We start from the raw sequence: 9803 nt of genomic DNA on the forward strand, positions 1-9803 counted from the left end.
TAGTTAACCTGTGTTTCTCTCCCTCTTTCCCTGGGTTATTCCTTTACCTTTCTCCTTATAAATAAATCCATTATTTAACCTTTTGAGTGTGTCCATGATACGATTGAATCGTAAGCGCACGGGTGAAGACCCACAGATGGGCAATCCAATTCACATTGGGGTGCCCTGTAACAGGATGACTCCGCCTTAGCATCTTCTTAGAGGCTTCTGAGCTGTGAGAAACAAATGGGGCAGAAGCAAAGGTGCAGTTGGAAGAAGGGTGGCAGGTCCAAAGCTGTGATAAAAAGGTGGGAGCCGCAGGCCCAGAAATAAGGACAGGCGGGCCAGGGACGCTGGAGCAGAGCCTTGGCTGTGCACCACTGTCTAGCACTTGGCCCAACAGAGCTAGTGTAACAGGGTGGTCCCCAGAAAAGGGGAAGTTCCAGGTTCCCTGCCCCACCCAGAAGGAGGGTGGAGCTGAGCAGAGAAAGAGAAGAGAAGGAATCTGGGGAGAAGAAGAAAGCAGGATGGAGAGCCAGAAGGAGACCTGAGGAAGCCACATCACAGCAAGCATGTGAGGAAGAAACTGTGCTTGGGCCCTCCCTGGTGGCACAGAGGCTTAGAGCACAGCATGGAGAAGCTAAAAGACCACTTCTGCAAGAATTCAATTCCCGCCTGCCCCGGAGGTGACCACATGGCGCGGCAGACCTCTCCTGACCCTCTCGCTGCTCCCCTCAGCAGTGAACTTCATCAGTCTGCCTGTTCTGTTCCCCACTCTGTCTCTGGTGAAGCCTCTCACCACCCCTGCACTCTGGCCTGTACCTCAGTTCTGTATGCATAAGTAAATAAATCTTAAAAAAGAAAGAAAGAAAGAAAGAAAGAAACCGTGCTTGTTTCCTGACCTTGGACTGGTTAAGGCAGATATGGGTGAGATACCTGTAGGGAGGTGACTATGGCAGTGTTTATTGATTTTGATTTTGCTCTTTTCCTCCCAGACCTGTCTGGCCATTTCTGACCCTTTTCCATGGGTCCCAGCCAGAAGGTGCTTTGGACTTGTGGCGGGCTTTCAGGCCTTGCTTTGGGCCAACCCCTTTTGGGTTGACTTTTGCCCACGAGGGGATGGGTAAACTTCAGGTGGTTGATTTAGAAATTATGTTCTTTGTGTTCCGTATTGTATATTCACTGTATTAAAGTCCCTTTTCATTAAAGTTTTATATGTTTTGTCTTAATGTGAGGGATGGCAGAACCCACTTAGAGCAGGCAGGTTTGGGGCTTCACTGCTGCCCCACTCACTGTCCTGTAACACTAGGACACCCATCGGCGTTGGGTCAGCATGACCACTTTTTTTTTTTAATTACTTTTTTTTTTATTTTATGAAAGTTTATATCATTTTGTACATTTTTTTCCCATCTCAATTGTAATCCCCGCGGGTTTCCCATCACCAAGTCACCCGTGTGCCATCACCATAATCCCGTGCATTTCCCTCCCCACCCCTCCGTTTTTGATCCCATTCCCCACTCCACCCCCGCAAAATGTCTCTGGTATATGGTTGTTCATTATTTTTGTTATTTTCTCTCCTGGTCCATTATACTCCTGCTATGAGTGAAACCATCCGGTATTTTTCTTTCTTTCTGGCTTATCTCACTAAGCATGATCTTTTCCAGCTCCATCCAAGTTGCTGCAAAAGACATGTGTTTCTCTTTTTTGGTTGCTGAGTAATATTCCATTGTATATATGTACCACATCTTTTTAATCCAGTCATCTACTTTTGGGCATTTGGGCTGCTTCCATGTTTTTCCAATTGTAAATAAAGCAGCATAAACATGGGTTTACAGATATCTTTCTCAGTCAGTGTTTTTGTGTCTTTTGGGTCTTTGGGTAGATACCTAGGAGTGGGATTGCTGGGTCGTAGGGAAGCTCCATGTTTAGCAGTTTGAGGAACCTCCAGACAGTTTTCCATAGTGGGTGTACTAGTTTGCATTCCCACCAGCAGCAGCAGGACCACTTTTGAGAGACGAAGCAGTCCCTGTTGGTCTTCGTGGTGGACACTGGGTGGTTCCCAGTGGTGGCAGAAGGTAACACAAGTACAATATAACGTTCTTCCTGCAGTCGCAGTCCTAGCCGGAGAGGGGAAAACAGAGGCAGAGGGAAAGGCCGTGCAGAAGCCCCGCCCAGTCTGGCCCCGCCCACAGCTGCTTGCGTGTGTGGAAGTGTGCATGTGTGTCGGTCTGGACCTTGCACTGCAGGGTGAGAGTGATCAAAGGCCCTTGCCCACGGCCGGGATTCTTCTCTTGGAGACAGGACCCTGGGAAGAGGATGGAGATGGGTTTGCCAACGCAAAGGTTATTTTTCTTTGGAGCAAACAGCCATTCCTGGAGTTCTGGCAATCAAGTCAGAGAAGACCTATTTCAGATGTAAAGATGTTTTCTATTTTTTGGCTACCTTGTAGAAATTAGTATTTTTTAATAAATCTAAGAATAATGGAGCTCAGTAATTCCTAGAGAAGAAAATAATTATATTTTAAATGTGCCAGTCCTTTGAGAAAATTTTAGACATTTGCTAGAGATAAAACGGAGGTATTGCATTGAAATAAATAATAAATGAGCAGCTGGTTGCTAGATTATAAAATAAATAATAAATTCAACTGATGTCAAGTTTGCGCGTTTGAAAAAAGATAGAGAGGGCCCTCTCTGGTGGCACAACAGCTTGAAGTGCAGCACTGCAAAGCTAGCCACAGCACTTCAGCACGAGTTTGATCCCTGGCCAGGGAGCTGGCCCACATGGCACAGCAGACATCTCCTGTCTCGCCTTCTGCTCCCCTCAGCAGTTTACTTCCTTAATCTGCCTGTTCTGGTCCCTGCTCTGTCTCTGGTGAATCCTCTCACTGTCCATTCTCTTCTGGCCTGTATCCCAACTCTGTATGCACAAATAAATAAATCTTTAAATAGTGGTGCAACCGGTTAGGATGTAGCACTGCTAGCTAGCTGCAGCAGCTTCAGTGAGAGTTCTGTCCCCTGGCAAGGGGGTGATCCACATGGCGTAGCAGACCTCTCCTGTCTCACCTGCTGCTCCCTTCCACAGTGTACTTCCTAGATCTGCTTGTTCTGCTCCCCACGCTTTATCTGGTGAAGCCTCTCACCAACCTTGCACCTCTGACCTGTATCCGAGTTCTGTATGTGTAAATAAATAAATCTTCAAAACCATAAATTAAAAAAAGGACAGAGAACTGAAATAAAATTATATATGAAAAAAGAGACATCACAACTTCTGCCGTAGAACCACAGAAGACTGTGTGAGGTCATGCTCCAAATATATGCCAACCAGTAGAACAAACTAGACAAAGGGGGAACTTCCTAGAAATAGGCAAACATCAAGACTGACTCCTGAAACAGAAAACCTGAATAAACCAATGTTGAGTAAGGAGATTGACCCAGTAACAGTAGTAAAAAACCTCCCAACAAAGAATGGTTTCACAGGCTCATTTCACTAAACATTCATAGAACAGTAAGTGTCAGTCCTTTTAAAACACAAACATGAAAGAGGAAGCAAAGAAGAGGAGGGAACATTCCCAGAATCTTTGGAGGAGACCAGCCTTGCGTTACTCTGATGTGAAGGGCAGATTAGGACGCTCAGAAGGACACTCTTGGCCCGTATCCTTGACAGACACAGATGCAAATATTCTCAGCAACAAGCTAATAAATCGAATTTAGTAGTACATTATAAGGATCATACACCATGACCGTGATGCTATAAAGTTTTATAGGATGAAAAAGCCCATCTGAAGTACAGGACAAAGAAATGTCTTTTCTTTTCTTTTTTGGACGTCTTACTAACATCACTTATATTTGCTGTGGTAGTGGGACCTGGGGAGTATTTCTCCTCCAGGGACAGAGTCAGAACCCCGTGGGAGACGGTGGTGGCCCTTTCCGAGAGTATCTACTGTCTTTGTGATAGTCTAATATTATTTTAGAATGGGTTGATTCATACTTATTTTAAAATTCTCTGTCTTAATTTCTAGTATGGTAAATATTGTTAGGGATAATAAAGACAAGCTCTTTGGGATTCTCAAAAACTGTAATAAAATATATTTACATAAAATTTACCATTGTACAAAATTTTTCTTTTTTAAGATTTATTTACTTGCGCATACAGAACTGGGGTACAGGCCAGAGGTGCAGGGGCAGTGAGAGACTTCACCAGAGACAGAGCTGGAAGCAGAACAGGCAAATTGTCGAAGTACACTGCTGAGGGGAGCAGCAGGTGGGCCAGGAGAGGTCTGCCATCATATGGATCACCTCCAGGGCAGGTGGGAATCAAACTCATGCGAAAGTGACTTTAAATTCTTAGTGCAGTGCTTTAACCTGTTGCACCACCATGAAGGGTTGCCATTGTACCACTTAAAAAATGTCCAATCCAGGGGTACTAAGTTTTATTCATAATGGGGTCTCCATAGTGGCACAGAGATTAAGTCTCAGAACTATCAGGCTACCACCAAGCACTGCAGCACACGTTGGATCCCCAGCCAGGGAGCTGACCCACATGGCAAAGCAGACCTCTCCTGTCTCACCCGCTGCTCCCCTCAGCAGTATATTTTTAAAAAAAAATTTTTTTATATTTATGCAGATAAAAATGGGGTACAAGCCTGAGGTACAGGGTTGGTGAGAGGATTCACCAGAGACAGAGCGGGGAGCAGAATAGGCAGATCACGAAGTACACTGCTGAGGGGAGCAGCGGGCAGGTCAGGAGAGGTCTGCCATGACATGTGGTCACCTCCAGGCAGGGGTTCAAACTCGCACTGAATCATCTGCGGCCAGCTTGCAGTGCTGCGTCCTAACCTGCTGCGCCACCAGGGAGGGCCTCAGCAGTGTTTTTTTGTAGATCTGCCTATTCTGTCCCCACTCTGTCTCTGGTGAATCCTCTAATCCCCTGCACTTCTAGTCTACACCTCAGTTCTTATATGCGTAAATAAATAAAAATTAATATAAAAAACCCGTTTATTCATAATGTTGTTCAACCATTTACTGCTACTAAGTTCTAGAACCCATTCATCACCCCCAGTGGAAGTCTTGTACCATTACATGGTCACTCCAATTGTCCCTAACCCCCAGTTCTTCAGGACCAATCTGCTTTCTGATTCAGTGGATTTGCCTATTTTGGATATTTTCTTTATTTGTTGTTGTTTTGTGCTAGTTTATTTAGGGGGTTCCATACTCACTCCTCAATAGCTCTTATGTGGGTCACCTTCCTGGCTAGGGATTGAACTCATTCTGCAGCGGCTTGGGATAGCTCCTTAGTGCTGTGCTTTAACCCCTGGATATTTTCTCTAAATGGAAACATAATACGTAACATTTTGTCTATGGCTTCTTTCACTTAGCATCCTCTGCCAGGCTCATCCATGTGGTAGCATGTATTTTTTATTACTTGATTAGTTATTTTTTGATGAAAATATTCCACTGTGTGACTGTACCACATTTGTTTAATCATTTATCTGTTGATGAACATTTGGATTATTTTCACCTTTGGCCATTGTGAAAAGGGTTTCTATGAGCATTCATGTGCAACATTCTTATGCCTCTTTAATTTTTTTGAGTATGTATTAGAAGTGAATTGCTGGGTTACATTAGCAATTCTGTGTTGGTCTTAAAAAACTGCTAAATTAATTTCCATTAGCATTGTGTGAGTGTTCCAATTTGGATATTATGTGTATTGAATAATGTCTCGTGTCCTTTTGATTTCCCTAATGACTAATGACTTCAAGCGTTTTTTTTTGTTTTTTTTTTCATGTGTTTATTGGTCATTTGCATCTTTTGGAGAAGTCTATTTAAGTTTTTGCCCTTCTTTGGGGTGATGGGCCTTTTTGTTGCTAATAGGCCCTTATCCATATTTTCCTTCATTCTATGGATTGTTTCTCCACTCTTTTGGTAGAATCCCTTATACTTAAAAGTTTTTTATTTTTTATTTTGATGAAGTCCAACTTACCTATTTTTCATTTTATAGCTTGAACTTTGGGCCATAATTAAGAAACTATTGTCAAATTCAAGATATTTGTTTTTTTTCTTCTAAGTTATTATAGATTTAGCTCTTAAATTTAGGTTTTTGGTCCATTTTGAGTTAGTTTTTATATGTAGGATATGAATCCAAAGTCATTCTTTTACATGTAGATATCCTGTGGTATTCTTAATTTTGAGAGTGTAGTGGTCTTTCAGTCAAAGAGTTTAAGAATTGTATCCTAGGGTTGTTAGGGGGAAAGTATATTCTAAAGGAACTCTGCAGAGTTTTGTGGACTCTACACCCTACTCCAGTAAACTACAACTCGCAGCAATACCGTGGAGAGAACTGTGAGGACCCAAGGGTGGAGCTAAGCAGGTATTCTGGGACTTTTGGGGATCTATAAGGGAGCCAGTTGGAGGCTTTTGCTTTAGACAGTGTGGCTCTCTGGACCGTGTGGCTCTCTGGACCATGTGGCTTTCTTTCCAGACCGTGTGGCTGGTGGCTGGTTGCTTGGTTCTTGATGAGCTATCAGTGTATTGGAGTTCCAAGTCGGCGGAGCTGGTAGGATGTTCTAGTTAACTTGGCCTCTTTTTCTCTCTCTTTCCCTGGGCTGTTCCTTTTCCTTTCCCCTTTGTAAATAAACCCATTATTGACTCTTTTGTGTGTGCCTGCAGTATAACTGAATTTTAAGCGTGCGGATGAGGCCCCACAGACAGGCGGCCCAGTTCACATTGGGTTGCCCTGTAACAGGGTAACCAATAAAAATAGTAAAAGAATGTATAACTAAGAATTGAACACAGGAGGGATGGAATAATAAAAATAACTAGTTAAAAAAGTTGAGTGACAAAAAGGAAAGCAACAAAGCTGAGGTAAATATAAAACAGATGACAAGATGGTAAGATTTAAACCCAAATACATCAGTAACTCAATTAAATGTGAAGAATAAATACCCTACTTAAAAGACAAAGCTTTTTTTCCTAACCTTGACTTCTTTTCTGAATAGGAAGAATGCAAAAGACAAGGAGCAGACCTCCACTAAGAAGCTGAGGGAAGAAAATATAACTTTCTTTTCTTTTTAAAGATTTATTTACTTATGCATAAGAACGGGGTACAGGCCAGAGGTGCAGGGGCGGTGAGAGGTTTCACCAGACATAGAGTGGGGAGCAGAACAGGCAGATGGACGAAGTACACTGCTGAGGGGAGCAGCGGGTGGTCAGGAGAGGCCTGCCCGTGCCATGTGGGTTAACCTCTGGGCCTTAGATCGAACTTGCACTGAAGTGGCTGCGGCCAGCTTGCAGCGCTGTGTCCAAACCCATTGTGCCACCAGGGAGGGCTTGAAAATAATACTTTCTAATCTGCACGGTGCCAGTAGAGGAAGGGCTGCTTTCTAGTAAGCTAAATATAAGAACATGAGTTCACAAAGAACTGAGGCAAAGGGGTCCACACCTTAAGGATCTATGGAAGATGACAAAACTTCCTGCCCATCAAAGATACTAGGAGGCAATGATCGAATAAGATCCTGGAAGCAGATACCAATTCTTCTGTTACCCACTGAATTGCTCCGGCCAGCCTGTGTCACTGAGGCCTTGTGTGGCCAGCTGAGCCCCAAAGGCCAGAGCCTTCATGTGTATACACGAATCTGCATATATGTATGTGCGATGGCATGGTTTTGTCACAGCAAAGGAGGCCAAGATCCTGACACAATCACAAAGCAAGGCAAAAAGGGGCTTGGGGGAAATACTTCTGGAAAGTTCTGAAGGGACTAGTCCTCAAGTGGCTGCTCCTCTGAATTGTGGCACAGCCTGAGAGACACGAGGTCAATGGTGGCAGCTGGTGTTGGTCTGTGGGTGCAGAAGATTGGGTTCCCCTGGAGGAGTGTCATGCTGGACGAGCCTGGGCACCTGAGAGGCAAGGGTGGGCGTGTCTACCCTCCCACTCCCTGCCTGCACTTTTCCTCCCCAGCACCTGCAGGACAGTGTGTCATGCCCCAGGTGTGTCAGAGGCATCAGGTCTTAATGGAAGCTCTCCAAAGAGAGTCCAGTGCCAGGGGAAAGGGCACAGCTATGATTAATCAGTGGTGGAGAGATGACAGCTCCGTATTTCCTGCTTTCTAGGCGTCACGTTGAGTATTTTATTTTATTTTAAAGATTTATTTATCTATACATACAGAACTTGGGTACAGGCCAGAGATGAGAGGATTCATCAGAGACAGAGTGGGGAGCAGAACAGGCAGATGGACTGAAACACACTGCTGAGTGGGGCAGGGGCGGGACAGGAGAGGTCTGCTGTGCCATGTGGGTCAGCTCCTTGGCCTGGGATAGAATTGGCCTGAAGTGGCCAGTGATAGCGTCACAGAGCTGAAGCACAGGGCACCCCTACGGAGGCCTGTTTTTTGCTTTTTTTTTAATTGGAGATAATGTTGGCTTACACCACTGCTTGTATTTCAAGTGTTCTCACCATAGTGCACCCACCACCAAAGCACCCACAGTCCACCACCATAGTCCACTGTGCACCCTCCCCCAGAGTAGATTTAAAAAATACCCACGTCTGGGCCCTCCCTGGTGGCGCAGAGGGTTAAAGCACAGCACTGAGAAGCTAAAGCCGCTTCCGCCTGAGTTCAATCCCCGCCTGCCCCGGAGGTGACCACATGGCGTGGCAGACCTCTCCTGGCCCGCCCGCTGCTCCCCTCAGCAGTGTACTTCGTAGACCTGCCTGTTCTGCTCCCCACTCTGTCTCTGGTGAAGCCTCTCGCCGCCCCTGAGCCTCTGGCCTGAACCCCAGTTCTGTATGCACAAATAAATAAATCTTAAAAAAAAAAAAATACCCATGTCTGAATAGCAAAGTATTTGTCTTCCTTGTCAATCCCTGAGCCAACCACTTCCCCAGGCTACTGGAGGTGGCACAGGCAAATGCACAGGGCAGATGAGACATGGAGGAAAAACTGCGGGAGGTGGAGACAGCTCCTTCACAGGTGATGAGGCCGAGAAAGGCCACCGTCAGGCAAAAGTGCCCATAGCGCAGGATGGCGCAGGATGGCACAGGGCCGTTGCTTTGGAGCATGACCAATGTCACGGCTCTCCGACACTCCCGATGCCAGCCCCAGAGCCAGCCACCCCTGCTGAGCCAGTCCCGGGACCCTGGCTGCTGTGTCCATGTCCTTGTGATGGTGCTGGCTTGGAAGCAGGGGCAGGGGTCAGCGAGCTCAGTGGACAGGGCCGCCAGGCTGCTGAGGCGCTGTCTGGTGGTTTCGGAGCCGCAGCAGGTGGTCACTACTCAGCAGCTGAGAGGTGCTCCTGGCCAAGGGGGGGGGTGCAGGGGAGCTTGGCACTGCATCGGTGTTCTGGAGATAGGGGAGGCAGCAGCAGAGCTGCTGTGAGTAGATCTTAAGACAAGAAATATTATTAGAAATAAAAAACATTTTATACTGATAGAAAATAGTGCGATTCTAAATAATAAGTCTTTTAAAACAGAGCCTGAAAATACACAATGCAGAAATGGACTGAAAAAAGGAGCCAACAAATCCATCCAGAGAAGGAGATGTTAATACATTTTCTCAGTAATTGATGGAATCAGGAGATAGATATAAAGATATGGAAAATCTCAAAAACTACAATTAAGAAATTTGATCAAATATGACAATACTGCCAACCATAATTGCAAAATTCACTCTTTTCAAGAGCCCCTGGAACATTGAACAAAGGCGATCATCTGTTGGACCATATAGTAAGTTTTATCACATTTTCTTTTTTTTTTTTAAAGATTTATTTATTCATACAGAACTGGGGTACAGGCCAGAGGCTGAGGGGCGGTGAGAGGCTTCACCAGAGACAGAG

Source organism: Condylura cristata, unplaced genomic scaffold (genome assembly GCF_000260355.1).
Source record: "Condylura cristata isolate star-nosed mole 26May11 unplaced genomic scaffold, ConCri1.0 scaffold00040, whole genome shotgun sequence".
Taxonomy (NCBI): domain Eukaryota; kingdom Metazoa; phylum Chordata; class Mammalia; order Eulipotyphla; family Talpidae; genus Condylura; species Condylura cristata.